Consider the following 16296-nt stretch of genomic DNA (forward strand, 5'->3'; position numbering starts at 1 on the left):
CCTCTTGGACTGCACCTATAAGCATTCAGCTCTCCCTCTGCTGAAATATACATATACTGGCTCAATGAGGAGACCCTACAAACTGAGTCAAACTGACAACTGATCTGGATGATTCAAATTTCCATTGATTTAACTATGAAATTTTGCAGCCAAAAGAACAGCAAAATAACTATGATGTTATTCAACCTATTGGGATTATTGCAGGAAATCTGTAATACTACTGAAGTAAATTATTCCTTTAATAAAAATGCACTCAGATTTAATAGTATGCAAATATGCCAAAAAAGATATTAGTCCTATTTTTTGACATTTTGAGCAAAATTCTTGTTTTCTTTCTTCTCTGAGATAGTGTGGGATCTAGCCAAGAATTCTGTTCCGGATCTGGGTAACCACAGGCCTTTGTGAAGTATCTTTACAAAGCAGGCCGCAGTAGAACTAGAAAAGTACGGTCTACAGGCAAGTTTAGAAAACCTCACAAAAAAAAGGGAAAGGGAAGCAAAATACCAAAATGTTAGAGTGATGAGTTCAGTTCATGAATAGGAATAACAAAACAGTTCAAATGATCTCACTTCCTAAGCTTGCCGACATGCTTGTGTCATTCCCTTGAAAACAGGATGAAAGGACACAAGTTTCTCTGGAACTCCATTTTGTTTTAATATTTAATTTGCACATTAAGAAAAAATATGATTTTCTTAAAGCAGCAGCATCCCTCTCTTTACACCCAAGTCATGAATTTGAGCTCATTAGTGGTTATTGTTGCAAAAGTGTTTTGGAGCTAAAAACATTAATATGATTTTTATCAGGTTTAGAAGCCCCATTACAGGTATGCCCATTCCTTTAAGCAATTCATTAAAATTTGTGGTACAGAAACAGAAAGAGCTGGAGAAACTCAGCAGTCTGGCAGCACCTGTGGAGACAGATGTGGCATCAATGTTTTGAGTCTGGTACGGCTTCTTCAGAACATATGACACCCTCTGACTCCACTAATCGCATTTACCAGCTCTTGGCCCTTAGCCCTTGAGGCAATGACAATGCAAATGAATAATTAAATACTGCATAAATGTTACATGAGTTTCTGACTTAATCACCCTTCGGCTGTGTGTTCAGGCTCCAACACCTCTGCGTAGAAAATATTCTCTTTAACTCCCTTTTCAGCTTTCTACCTCTTGCCTTAAATCTATGTCCATGTTTAATGAGCCCTCTACTAATAGATAGAGAGCCTTCCTATTCAACCTATCTATGACCCTCAATCTTATCCACTTCTAACAGGCTCTCACTCAACCTTTGCTACTCTAAGAAAAACAACCAGTTGGTCCAATCTTTTCTCATTGGTCAGACAATCTATCCCAGGCAGTCACCAGGTAAATGTCCACTGCGCTATCTCTTGTGCAATCACATCCTTCCTCTGTGATGTCCAGAGCTACACCCCAGTTTAACCAGCATTTTATCTAGTTCCAGCATAATCTTCTTGCTCTTGCATTCTATTCCTCAGCTAATAGGGAGAAGTATCTCATACGTCTTCTTAACCACTTTCTCTACCTGCCCTGTTACCTTCTCAGATCTGTGGATATGCATATCAAGATCTATCTGATCTTTAGTACTTTTCAGACTCCTTTTATTCATAGAATAATTTCTTGCCTTGTGCAATTCCTTGCCAAAATGTGGAGGTGCTCTTAAAGCTTGTGTTTTCAAATAAATCTATTGGACTATAACTTGGTGTCATGTAATTTTTGACCTTGTTAATCCAGCCACACCTTTCTAGTTTGAACTCCATTAACTACAAGTCTGTCCAACTGACTAATCCATTGATATCCTTCCAATAACCTCCCCACCACAAGGTTAAGCTGACTGCCCTGTAATTTCCTGATCAATTCTTTCTTCACTTTTTAATCATGGGAAAACATTAGCAATCTTCCAGTTGCCTGGCACTTCACCTGCAAGCACAGATGATCTAAAAATTATCATCAGGGCTCCTGAAATTTCCACCTCAACAGCCTGGGATACACTCCATCCAGGTCCTCAGATTTATCCACTTTAAGACTGCTAAATTCTCTTGTACCACTTATCTTTCTGTGTTCATTTACTCTAATATTTTGCCTGTGCCTTCCTACCTACCTGTATCATTGTTTTCTACTGTAAATAGTGACACAAGATATTCATTGAGGACTGTGTTCATGTCTTTTGGATGCACACATGTTAAGGTTGATGGTCGCTTTTCTTTCCATAATTATTCTCTTGTTCTTTATATATTTTCCAAACGACCTTCTGGGGTTTCCTTCATTTTACGAGCAAATGCTTTCTCATGGACACACTTTGCTTTCCTAATGTTCTTTTTAAGCACTTTTTATATTTCCTCTAGTGACTCTGCCGTACTGAGCACTTAGTTTCTGCCGCAGGCTTACGTTTTTTCTTAATCCCAACCTTTATATCCCTTGATATCAATGGTTCTTCAGCCTTGATCCTATCTTTTTATCTTTATAGAAATATATTGCCCTGTATTCTTGCTAATTTCTCCCTGAACATCTTCTACTGTTCTGGATGTGAGTTTGCTCGCTGAGCTGGAAGGTTAGTTTTCAGACGTTTCGTCACCATTCTAGGTAACATCATCAGTGAGCCTCCGACGAAGCGCTGGTGTTATGTCCCGCTTTCTATTTATCTGGTTAGGTTTCCTTGGGTTGGTGATGTCATTTCCTGTTCTTTTTCTCAGGGGATGGTAGATTGACTCCCAGTCAATGTGTTTGTTGATGGAATTCCAGTTGGAATGCCATGCTTCTAGGCATCACCAACCCAAGGAAACCTAACCAGATAAATAGAAAGCGGGACATAACACCAGCGCTTCGTCGGAGGCTCACTGATGATGTTACCTAGAATGGTGACGAAACATCTGAAAACTAACCTTCCAGCTCAGCGAGCAAACTCACATCCAGAACCTCAACCTGAGCTACAAATCTTCTCAAAACTCGCTATCTTTTACTGTTTTTGACACAGTTCAATATACAAGTAGCTGCTCCCAGTCAACTTGGGCCAAATTGGATCTTAGCCTAATAAAATTAACCTTTCTCCAGTTTAGAACTTTTATTCATTGCCACCTTTACCTTTTTCCATAACTATCTTAAATCTGAGTTATGATCATTACCACCAAAAATGCTCACCTACCGAAATGCCTTCCACCTGCTCCAGCTCATTTCTGAATATTAGATCTCAAACTTCCCTTGTGCGGTGTTCTACATACTGACTCAAATGTTCACAGTTTAAAGAAAAACGTTCCCTCTCTATGAGATAATAAGGTGGAGAGCTGGATGAGTACAGCAGGCCAAGCAGCGCCTTAGGAGCAGGAAAGCTGACGTTTTGGGCCTAGACCTTCTGCAATTATTAATCCAGCTAATATTTGGATAGTTAAAATTCCTTCAAATTATTGCTTTGTTATTCGTACACTTACAGGACTATATTGTCCTATAGGCATAGGATATAGTCCTATAGGCATTAGACAACGGTGCCAATTTTCTATGAGACTTCTGTTTTCATGCTAATAGCATGAGTAAACAATAAGATCACAGAGAGAAGGGGTTATTCTGTGGCGGGGAATAGATACCGATGGGTTAGATGAGGCCAAGAAAAGTGGCTACAATTGCTATTGCATTTTCTTCTCATTGTTTGCTTTAAATAAGCTTTTTTTTGCAAAACAGGAACAGATAGATGTGAATGTGTACACCATTTTAACTGTAAAGTATATTGTGTTCTATGACAACTACTGTCACAACAAAATAATTACTATTTACCTTATCAAGTCACACATAATATAGATATATATTAACACTACAGTAGCGTGTTGAAAATTGCACCATGCATTTTGTTCAATTAAGACTGTTATAATCATATACCAGCAGAGACAGTCTAGAAAGAGAATAAAAGAATCCACGTTTAACTGCATGCATTGGTTCAGCTTGTTTCTGAATCATCATGCTTCTTCTAAAGAACTTCATAAATATAAATTTTCTTGCAAAATACCACCCTAAACAGAGGTAGAGGATAAATAATGTCAGGGGAGGCAATAGGCTGATGGAATTATCACTGGAGTGTTAACCCAGAGACCTAGATAACATTCTGGAGACCCAGGTTTGAACCCTGCCATGGCACTTGGTGGAATTTGAATTCAATAAATATCTAGGATTTAGAATCTAATGATGACAATGACCCTATTGTCAACTGTTGGGGAAAAACACATCTGGTTCACTAATATCCTTTAGGGAAGGAAACTGCCATCCTTACCTGGTCTGTTCTACATGTGACTCCAGACCCACAGCAAGGTGATTGTCTCTGGGCAATTAGGGATGGACAATAGATGCTGCTTTACCAATGATGCACTCATCCCATTCATGAATAAAGGAAAAAAAATGCTTTTTGGGAGCAGGTTTGCTTTGAATTCTGTCAACTTCATTAGTAGAAATTGATGAATTCCATTTTATGCAATCTAATTACACTGCTGCACCATCTTCGGGTGCACTGAGTTGCAGACAACAGGAAAGTCATTAAGAACATTTTGATACAGAAAAATTTAGCAGCAGATTGAGAACAAAGCGTTAGTGTTAATTGTTCCATTGTATTGCATTCATTTTTGACCTCTGCTTGACAGCAGGGCGAAGAAGACAGAAACAGAACAAATATATCCAAAGTTCCACCTTAAGAGTCACTTCGTAAAATAATGGCTGACAAACTAAACATGAACCATGGGTGAGTGATAATGGGAACTGCAGATGCTGGAGAATCCAAGATAATAAAATGTGAGGCTGGATGAACACAGCAGGCCCAGCAGCATATCAGGTGCACAAAAGCTGACGTTTCGGGCCTAGACCCTTCATCAGAGAGGGGGACGGGGTGAGGGTTCTGGAATAAATAGGGAGAGAGGGGGAGGCGGACCGAAGATGGAGAGAAAAGAAGACATGGGTTCCAAGTCTGCGTAGATAAAACTGCAAGAATTTTGAAGAATTGCAAGAACTGCAAGAATTTTCAGGGTTTTCGCAAGCCATATCTATGGCAAATTATGAAAGGATTAAGTATAACGTCACACAACTAAATATTTCACAACAACAATTTCTGTAACTGTCTTACACAAGCTTATTACAAAAAAAACTCTGTATGGCGCAGGACCAAAGAAGCGCAATATTTACAACATTTAAAGATACTTTGTCAGAGCTCCATGAATCCTAAAATCCAAACCCTGGAGTGATAGGGATTTCCAAATAAGTCAAGCGTACAACCTCGGTCATGCACTTCATGTGGGTGGTTGTACTACCCTGCAGCTGTCATTGCATCCAAGGCCTACTATTTGACTTAGCCTGGAAAGCCCCGATTAACTCAAGCTTTTTCAACTACAATTAGTGGTAAGTCTCATCATGAGCTCAGTCACTAGTTGTATTTTTATTCTGCATATGGGACATTCTGTAGCTGTTGAGAGTTAATGTCAAGCAAATGCTGCCTAAAACATGATCCCACCCAGGAATTATGTGGCATGCTGTGCATCCTAAAGCACTCTCTTTTCACCTCAAACTCTAAAGTTTAAAGTTTACATTTCCCCTTTTTTACCCCAAACTGAAATAAATCAATGGACATTGTGCAGAAAAATGTTTAATTGACAGTTAGCAGTCAGCATTTGATAGGCTGCCAACTTCATAAATGCGATGTCAGACTTTCTGATTAAACATACATCAGAGGAAGAAACAAGAGTGAAGCTTAAGACTTTATTCAGAACATTCCATGAATAAGTAGAGGAAGCTTTAATCTTCTTTTGATCAGAACTCCTCCAACAAATATATAACTTACCTAGGAGGAAACTAAAGCTACAATCAATGCCAAGATTCACATAACATCTTACAAGCTCCAAGTATATGTGCACCTCAAAGTCTCGATTACAACCGTTACCACCCCCATTGTTGGTACTTAATCAATTATTAATGTGTCAAGGAGAATTTCAGGATCATGGTACCAGAATGCACAAGGACATGTTGATTTCAGAACTGAACCTGTAGAAATCAGGCAATTGTTTGCTAGCATGTCGAATGTTGCATGTCATGATAGCAGTGCTCCCAAATTAGAAATGGTACATCAATCAAACTCCAGAATTCAAATCCACAAATTGATTTCTCATTCCCATTATAGTGTATCATCCTATCACTGAAAAATAGCAAAGGTCATATTGGGGACACGCATTGGCAGCATATGTTCTTCTGAGGTTTAGAATCAAGCACAGTTGCCAATTTCGAGTCAACACACTTGGATTTTAACAAAGGGAAACCTTGTGCTTCCATGAGACAGAGGCAAGATGTCTGTTTTAATTATTCAAAGATGTGCCACTCATAGAGCTCCATGTTTCCCTGCTGCTAATGTCCTGTTGTCAGATGAAGGCAGATCTGCAGAACTCAGTAGCATCTTAGGCAATACATTAGCACAGTACTCTATTTGGCTATAACACGTTTTGCACTGAAAGGAAACATATTATTCAAGAATTTGGCTGGGATTTTTACTTCATGTTTTAGGAACACAGAAACAGGAGATTTCCTGAAACTGCCAATCCAATGCAGGAGGGTGGCCCAGAGATTGGGATTCCCATTCTAGAATGGCAGAGCTCCCTGGGAGTCAGGCTCAGCATTTTCTCAAAATGAGAGCGCACTTTTGTAATTTCAATATGAATTCATACAAATTGGTATGTATTTACACTCATTGTGTCAGTATACCTCTAAGGGACATGCCTGCAACATCATCATTTTATCAAAACCTGAGAATAAATGTCGCACACTCTATCTTACGATAGGATTGCATGAAGCATGTTGCTTTATTGTAATCTTGTGTTTGTATATAATACTTAGCTGAAATTATCATCTGTTGGATTCTTTAGTACCATATATCCAGGTCCAGTTTATTAAGTTATAGAAAATAACATATTGCTATATTGGATGTAATACCCTGCTGGAAGCAAGTCACATCAAAATCCAACTAACCCCTCCCAAATGTATGTCTAGACCATATCCAAAGAGGCATCTTATTTCATCAAAGTGACACCTTGGCAATCCAAATGAATTCAAAAGAGCAAATCTGCTGTTCCCAGGTCTAGTCCGCACACTTCAATCTTAAATCTCCAGGTCATAAAAATCACATGAGAGCATAGACAGCTGCTGAATTATACGTGGGCTGTCTTGCTTTGTGAGGAGTCAGTATGGACTTGAAGGGTTGAATGGCTTCCTTCTTAGCACTAAATGACCCTATAACTGAATTGGGCCTGTCCTATTTCTCAGAGTTTCACTGTGTGGGTCAAATCATTCAACCATGGGCAGATTTAGTCACTGAGCCCCTCTCTGAGACTTTATACTGCAGTGCTCAAGCAATATGTTGAACAATGTGCATTTCTTGCAATGAACCTACTGCTTCTTTAAAACGTGCCTAGCCAATGTCAAATTTTTCAAAACTTATGAACAAAAACTGATGACCGTACCATCCAGAAGATAAACAGAGCCAAACAAAAAGACCAGCAGTTATAACAAATTATGCTCTATCAGCAGACATCCATGAATTCTATCATATAAATAGTGATTCGTGGTTTAACGGCACTGAATGTATGCGTTGAAGGAATTTTAAACAACAGTCAGTGGCCAACTGGTATAGGACTTCATATTTTGCGGGTGACTACAACTATAAAATATGAGCCAAAATATGTGATATGTGGCTGTGTATGTTATTAAAATAAGATGGACCAACACCCAATGTTCATAGCATGAGTTGCATGTACCAGATATTTATGTTTCACTAAAATTAATTGAAAATTACTGAAATTACAGAAGTGCACTTGCAACAATAGTTTGCAATTATGGAAACTGATTTTGCACATACATTTGCCCCAACAGGCCATTACTTTCAATAGAAAATATTTCTACTCAGTTACCAACTACCAAATCTGAAACCACATCCAGTACATTGAATTAAAAAGGATTATAATCCTTAGTTACTGTTGCATATGTGATTAGTTTCATGAAACCTCAACTGGGCTGGTATGCAGAAGAAAAAATGTCAAGGCAGGATGCCTGTAAGCCAACACACCTGAGGCAGGGTGAATACAAAGGCAATTTATTGACAATACAATTTACTATCAAACTAAGGACAAGTGTAGTACACTGCACTACTACTAATAATGGTGCACAAATATTAGCAACATTGGTCAAGATCTAAAAGGATTCAATACTTACCAATTTAGAAAAGTAGCAAAAGCTGACAACAAGCTTCCAAAAAACTGATAGTTCCATAATTTCCCTGAAAATGCAGTGAGATGTGTGTTTTCTGTTCATTAAGCTGCAGATATACTCATTGTTGAACGCTGTAAAGTACATTAAAGTACTGGTTGCAGCTGAGAAGAGCATCAACATTATTTACAGTGGTTTATATCGTCATGTGTTTGGGGTCTAACCCTATATAGCCACCCAATGTCATGTTGCTAGAGTCCTTGGAATTGTCTACAAAAGTTCTTCTTTTACTACTCATCCATACACACTTTATCGCAGTTCATTCAGATCTTCAGTTTCCTTCAAATTCTCTGTACTTAATCAGGCCGTTCTTGCACCGTCATGATATCCTTTGCATGATAATTCATCACTCTATGTGGTTTTGGATGATTCAGGTCTGAGATTTACTTTCCTGCAATCTACAGACATGAACACCATATCACAGGAAGGAAATAATTACTTTGGAGAGTAGAGATTTATAAGAATGCTACCAGCGCTTGCAGCTCTGAGGAAAGATTCAATCGGCTAGGATTGCTTTGCTTAGAACAGATGAGGCTGAGGGGAGATTTAATTGAATTCAAGAGAAGACATGGCCACCATCCCCCAAACCCTCCCTCCAGCAGAGCGGTCAGTTGCCAAGGGGCTGTACAGGTTTTACGTGGGAGGATTTAGAGGAGGCACCCATCTGGAGATGTCTGGAATTCACTACCCCATTTGGTGACTAAAGTAGAACCCTTACAACTCATTTGAAAGGGTTTTGAATCGGCACCTGAAACACAACCAGTTGCTGGCAAATGAAATTAGAATGGGTGGCTAGTTTATTCAGCAAGTGTGGACACAATGAGCTGATTAGCTTTTTTATGTGCAGTAACCTTCTGTTGTAATGTGGTTTGCCTAACTCAGAACACGTTTTGACACTATTTGGTGCATTCTCAAAAAAACCCAAGTCCATTGTAATACTACCCAGTAAGCCAAGAATAATTTCTTCTAAAAGACTTGGAGATATTTTAAGTAAGAAAGAAAGACCATTTGAGAGGCTTTAATGCAATTTCACAAAGTTCATTTCCTTTCATTGCAGTGTAGCCCTCAACATCTACTATTTATTTTGAACTGAAACCCTTCCTAACACACTTGTAAAATATTCACAACTGGCTGCGCATTTATCATTCATGAAAGAGAAATATGCAAATATTCAACAATCCATCCCCAGAACCTTTGGCAGGAAAGGTGTGCAATTATTTGTATTTCTAAGTAATATTATGAGGGATAAAGTTGAGTCAATCATATTGAAATGAAACTTAGAAACGAATTGCTTGAATGGCTAGTTCTCATGCACATTAACCCATCTTTCCTCTTTTAGGTGCTGACCATCTTGAGAAGCATTTTCTGCCTTTAATTATTTAAAATGCATAAGATTTAAATTTTTGATTTTACTCATTATTATTTACATTGTCAATACCAGTGAAGCAAAACAGATTTTTCTTGTAAAATGCAAACAGCTTGGCATAGAGATGAAGGGTTTGCCTTATGAAGACAGAGTTGAGCAGTTTGAGCCTATACTCTCTGGACTTTGGAAGAACGAGAGAAGATTTAATTGGGGTATATAAGTTAATTGAGAGCCATGTTTTAGACAAAAACAGAAACTGCTGGAAAATTTTGGTAGGCCTGGCACCATCTGTGGAAGGAAATCAGAGTTAAAGTTTCAGGTCCATTGACCCTTCATCAGAACTGATCGTAGCATGGAAAAGACTTGTTTTTATACAGAAGATTGAGTAGGCTAGGGGAATCTAAACAACAGGCAGAGATAAAGCCCATGTGATGACAAGACCTGCTTAGTGGGCGTGGGTGAAAGTATGGGGAAAGGTGGTCTCCTTTACCTTTGGAGAAACGAAGCCAGACTGGATGACCACTTTGGTCCAACTCATCCATGTTGATGAGGTTTCCTAAAAGGAACTAGTCCCATTTGCCAGCGTGTGGTCCATATCCCTTTAAACCTTTCCTATTCATGTACCTGTCAAAACATCTTTTAAATGTTGTTATTTTACTCGCCTTTGCCACTTCCTCTGACAATTCATTCCATGCACACAGCAGCCTCTGTGTAAAAATGTTGCCCTGAGGTTTCTTTTAAATCTTTATTGTCTCACCTTAAACCTATGCCCTCTAACTTTGGGCCCCCCTACACTGGTGAAATGGCCTTATCTATCTTCCCCTAACCACCTTATCATCTATCACCTTATCACCTTCCAAATCCGTGACCACTTCCATCTCGAAGGACAAGGGCAGCAGATATATGGGAACACCACCACCTCCAAGTTCCCCTCCAAGTCACTCACCACAATGACTTGGAAAATATCACCATTCCTTGACTGTTGCTGGGTCAAAATCCTGGGATTCCCTCCCTTATAGCATTATGGGTCAGCCCACAGCAGGAGGACTGCAGCTATTCAAAAAGGCAGCTCATCACCACCTTCTCAAGGACAACTAAGGATGGGCAAGAAATGCTGGCCCAGGCAGTGACCCCCACATCCCACAAAGGAATAAAACATATACACCTCTCATTATGTTATAAAATTCTACAAGGTCACCCTTCAGCCTCCAATTGCTCCAGGGAAGCAGGTCCCAACCTAGTATGGCCAGCACACAGTAATGAGTCTAAAATGCACATCTTTTACTTAATATTTTCTTTAAAATGTTTCATGAATAATTTGCATCAGTATCACCAAACTGGTTGTTATCAGGAAACATGTTGTTGTGTTTATCTACCAGTACACAAAGGCTCACAAAGTCTCTCTCAGAAGATAAAATAGTAGTAGAATGTAAATAATAATATTTACAAAATTTAAATCAGGTAATTTTAAATATAGTGTTAAAGGGGATTTACAAAGTAGATGTTAAAAGAATATTTCTTTTTTATGTGGTGCAATCTAAAAAGAGATGTCATCGTCATAGGCTTAGGAGGAGCAGAGATAAGGAAAAATTACTTCTCTCAAAGGGTCATGAATCTGAGGTATTCATCACCTCAGAGTGTGGTGGATGCTAGAATACTGAGTAAGTTTAAGGAAGAGATAATCAGATTTTTAATAAGTGACAGCCTGAAGTCTTGTGGTGAGTGGGCAGGAAGGTGGAGCTTAGACTGAAATGAGATCTGCCATAATTATATTCAATAGTCGAGCCTGCTTGAGGAGCTGAATGGCCTACTTCTGCTCCTAGTTCTTATGTTCTGATGTGGATTGAATTGGTTAATGTAGCTGGCAGTTGGTAGGCAGATAAGTTTTGTAATGTAGTTTCAATTACACTGAACTTAACAGGAACAAGGACAACTTACAAAAGAAAGTCAGGCTGGTACATTACTTTGAATAAGCTATGATTGGGTTTTCTAAATCTTGGCGCTTTCCCGTCTGATAAAGGAAGAGGAGGACCAAAAGAACAAAAAGGCAGTCAAAGAGAAGATGGTGGAACATCATGATTTCTCACAAGATTCAATTCATTCCTTTCTTCATTCTGTTCTTAGAGCCTGAATCAAAACTTAAACCTATTGAATTATCTTTTCAGTCTTTTCAGCATTAAAACCTGTCCAAATCCATAATGAATTACTGGGATGAAAGTTTCCTTTCCTTGTTGCTTGTAACCAATCTGTCACTTTGGTGCAGTAAGGGGCATTCTACAAAGATTTGAGGTCAATTAAGATGCATTGGGAGGGCAGGAAAGATTGGTTTCGGCCTACATTTAAACTGTGAGTTCTGATCTGGGAGCACTTATCACTGACACTAGATAATGAAAGGTAGAAAATGCTGCCTTCACCAGTTCGGCCAGCCATTATTTTAACCAATTCAGCTGTAACAACACAATAACGAAACAAAATCACTTGAACTGACTGCCGTCAGCATCCACTTAATCAATAAGTTATTCTGATTGGATAAGATGACAGAGGGCTAGTAGTTCATGAGATTTGGTCGGATATGTTGAGCTATTAACATGCGTATAACACCAATAATAAACATATGACAACTGGCTGTGTTCTCAAGATTTCCCCACAGCAAGCCTGAGACAGGTTTTTGATATTTAGCTGCAAATTTCTCCTGACCCTTTCAATCTCTTGGTCAAACACTCTTGAAGGAAATGACCTATGCTGGCATGTCCTGAGGTTGGTTATAGGTTAATCATTAAAAAATCTTCTAGGTTGATATTCATTTTGTTTTTCCCTTATCGAGAAGTTTTCTGAAGCTGAAGAAAACCGGTAGAATTTATAGATCATTGCTCCGTACTGTTGAAAATAAAATTCAGCTGTGAATTCTTAGTAACAGAAGACACTGGAGTAACTCAGCAGATTTGGTAGCACTTGTGGACAGTGAAATTGTTGGCATTTTGAGTTCAAAACGACTCTTCTTTGGAACCCCAAAGTTTATTCAGAATTTCTGCTTTTATTTCAGATTCCCAACGCTCAGAGCATTTTGCTTTTATGTGAATTGTTCAAGCTTGACATAAAAGTTGGCATCTGAAACATAATGGACATACCTCAGAATATTTATAAAGTGAGATAGCAATATGAGTAAATAAATGAATGTTATGCCCTTCTGTAGAGAATTACAAATGTAGATTTTAAAACGTCTGACTCTTTTTCTTTAAAGGGGTCTGGAAGTGTGTTGAGCTTAATTATTTCCCTCATTTTAATGTTCTCACCTCTTTTATACATAGTTCTGCTGTGTGTGGCACCTCACAGATCCACAGGCATAATACTAAGGGGGTGTGTCACTCATTTTATCAGACTTTCGAATAATACTTTGGGTGAGAGGGAAGAATCTGAAAGAGTGCTGGGTTAGAACATAACTCTTTCATATTTGGAAGTTAGTAGATCCCAGATGCATGGAATGAAAATTGCTTTTCTTTGATAGTTGCAGGGTTTTTAAATTTAATAGCTTTGGGCAATTTCAACATAGTTTCTATGGTACACAAATCCACAACATAAAATTACCTAAATTTTTGCATTAATTGACAGTTTCTAAGCAGGAGTGAGAAGCAGAAAAGCGCATTGTTGAATGGAGATGATCTTCTGAGGTATTGCTGTTTGTGTTGCTGCAATTCTGTCTGCCAGGTAGGAATACCAACTAGACTTTCTTCCAAAAGGAAGCATTCCTAAACTATAATTATGTGATTTTTTTTGCAGCAGCAGCTTTAATGAGAATTTTCGTGGGAACAAGACATGTTCTCACTCAGAATCAGACAGAATAAAGCAGGATTTCGACATGTCCTTTTCCTTGTATTCTGGCAGTCCGTATATTCCTTCAATTTTGATAATTGTTGCTGAAGTTATGTAATCCTGAAAGTACATGAATAGATTGCAGATGCAAACCCATACTTTGTCGTTAAATGCATAATGGGAATTTTCAAGCTTCAAACTGTCTAAAGATGCGGTTATACTGAACAAATTTAAAAAAAAGATTTTTCACTTCAGTGCACGTTTTAAACAGATTTTAAAAAAGTTATACTATCATTTAGATCCTTTGCATAATTTTCAAAAATACTTTAATTGGCAAGGTAGCAGAAGCAATGTTGATTCAGTTCATTGTAAAAACCATGTCTCCTTCTTTCTCTGTATTTTTAATTGTGGACTAACATGGAAAAGAACTGCAGTAAAACCAAAGATTGTTGGAAGATTGCTGAATGTTTGAAAGTATGTAACTTGACAGTCATTGTGAACACTGGTTACACAGCTGCTGGTTCCAGCAGTGGTGAAGTGTAGTTTACAGATGAAAGTTTGTGTACAAACCAATCTTTAGTTGGCAACAAGCAGCTGATTGCCCTGTGGATTTGTGACTAGTTATGTAGTGATTGGAACCAGGTGAATCTTATTGACTATGCGATCCTTGATTGGGATTATTAATGTGGGCCAATCAGAAAGCCCTGGGTAACAGACTGAAACAGGGGACTCATAATCTCTACACCTCAGGGATTGAGTCTGAGCTGGCTAGCTACAGCCAGTGCACATCTCAATAAGGAATGACTTGGTAGCATGACACCAGCCTCTGTGAAGTTATTGTTGATCATAGAACCTCCACCAGAGCACCTGGAGGAAACCCACGCAAACGCTGGGAGAATGTGTAAAGTCCACACAGTTGCCCAAGGTTGAAATCAAACACAGACCCCTGGTGCTGTGAGGTAGCAGTGCAACCACTGAACCATTGTGCCACCCCCCAATTATCGATGGGAAATGCCTTCAATCTGTCAACACTTATGTGACTGGTTTCAGGTACCTGAACAGCTTGGGTCTGTGAAAAGGAGAGTGCGAAGCCTTCAAACCTCCTTTTGGTTTTCTTCAGTCTGAAGAAAACCAATCTATTTTTGGCTTCAGCAATTCCTGTAACGTTTGTAAATGTGAACCAACTGCTGTATTAAAAGAAGGAAGACCAAGAGGCAACCATTTGATCAGCATAAAAGTAAATACAGCAGATACAGTGAACAGAGACCATTGAAATGCTTTACCAGTTTTTTTTCTCTGCCCATATCTCTCGTGTTTGTTTTTTTTTCTCATGTGATTGTGTGTAATTGTGACCTTATAAAAGAGTAGAGTTTTAATTAAGTGTTATATGCCAACAGTTCAAAACTGTTTAACCATAGCTCGAGTCTAACTAGTTCTAATAAATAGTAATTTGTGTTAAGTACAGAAACCTGATCCAGGATTTCTGTCAACCTGGGAATAAAAGACAGGTGAATTGGAGAATTCTGCACACTTCTTAAAATCTTTAACTTTTGTAATGATTCTGGGAAAAGTTGGGTTTAAGCTACCCGAGGTGAGGCTTGTCATCATACTAAACTTCCCTTCATTTTCTCGCCATAATCCCAAAGCTTTGATCTGAATCAGAACTCTTCTCAATAATACACTTTGGAAGAAATAGATTTAAAATTTCTCTGCAAGGTGAACAAAAGAATTGATAGCTTCATCTACCTCAGCTATTGTGCTTAAGGATTTTGGGCCCCAGAACTAGACAGTTCTCTGGTCACATTGCTCATGTACAAACACAACACTAGGAATACTCAGTAGAAAACTTACCGTTATTCACAAATATCTGGATGACTCAGTTCCCCTCAATAACTGCTTTTTCAGCCGAGACTCAGCTATTAGCAAGGAGAAAGGTCAAGTTGCCACAACCCCAGTAGACCTGTTGCTCATGAAAGAAAGAGGGAGAGAATTGATGGTGGTTTAATATGAGATTCACAATGCCTTAGGTGAGGAGAAAGCAACAAACTTGCATTTATATTGTGCTTTAAACACAGTTGCATATGTCAAGTGCTTCAATGGTGTACAATCAAACAACAACAAAAAAATTGACACACTGGGACATGTGACCAAAAAGCATATGTAAAGATGTTGTGAGAGGTCAAAAGCTTCAGGGAGTGAATTCTAATACAAGCTAAAGTCAAATGACTTCAAAAGTCTTAACTTAGAATGTGTTAGCCTGAAATGTTTTGTTTTGCAAGTTCTGTGTTTTGTATGTTTATGTCAAGCACTATATTCCTTGTGTATAGTTTTAAACATGCTATTATCAGACTGGAGCTGACAGAGCTGCTTCTGCCTCTGTAATCCATGACAGCAGTATTAAGGAATAATGACAGAGATTTAGTGCTCTGAGCACAAAGTGTGTGGGTGGGCATCTTCAGGTGAAACTTATTCCCCTCCTTGAGCACCAATTAGATTATTAATGTGTGGGTCTGCAAAGATCTCAGCCAATCAGGAGACTTAACACTGAAGTAACTTTCTGTCTTTGAGATCAAGAGATGGCCAGTAGAAGCTAAGGTTGAGTGGATGTTTTTTTTTTAAAAACGGGATCATAGGCTACTGGAGGATAGACTCAGAGGTAAAGGCAAGGAATTGTTTTTCCAGGGGACTGACTCTATCCCTGCCCTGATGTCCCCAGAATGATGCAAATGGAGATCTCTTCTGAAGCCGACAGCCAAGTTTACTTCTTTTCACCTTTTAGAGAAGTGAGGTAATTCAGGCAGTTTTCAATCCAAGCACTTAAGTGACTTTTAA

The 16296-nt window shown here is 38.6% G+C and overlaps 1 long non-coding RNA gene across 3 annotated transcripts in view; it reads right to left on the minus strand.

Annotated features, from left to right (window-relative positions):
- Positions 1–16296, minus strand: part of LOC125463842 (uncharacterized) — a 122067-nt gene that overhangs the window by 79907 nt on the left and 25864 nt on the right. The window contains exon 1 of one of the 3 annotated variants that reach the window (XR_009447053.1): positions 15316–15427. The exons of the other annotated variants lie outside the window; for them this stretch is intronic. This is a non-coding gene — a long non-coding RNA (uncharacterized LOC125463842). Of the gene's footprint in view, positions 1–15315; positions 15428–16296 lie in introns of those variants that run through there. 3 annotated transcript variants of the gene reach the window in all.

This window comes from Stegostoma tigrinum, chromosome 22 (assembly GCF_030684315.1).
Source record: "Stegostoma tigrinum isolate sSteTig4 chromosome 22, sSteTig4.hap1, whole genome shotgun sequence".
Classification (NCBI taxonomy): domain Eukaryota; kingdom Metazoa; phylum Chordata; class Chondrichthyes; order Orectolobiformes; family Stegostomatidae; genus Stegostoma; species Stegostoma tigrinum.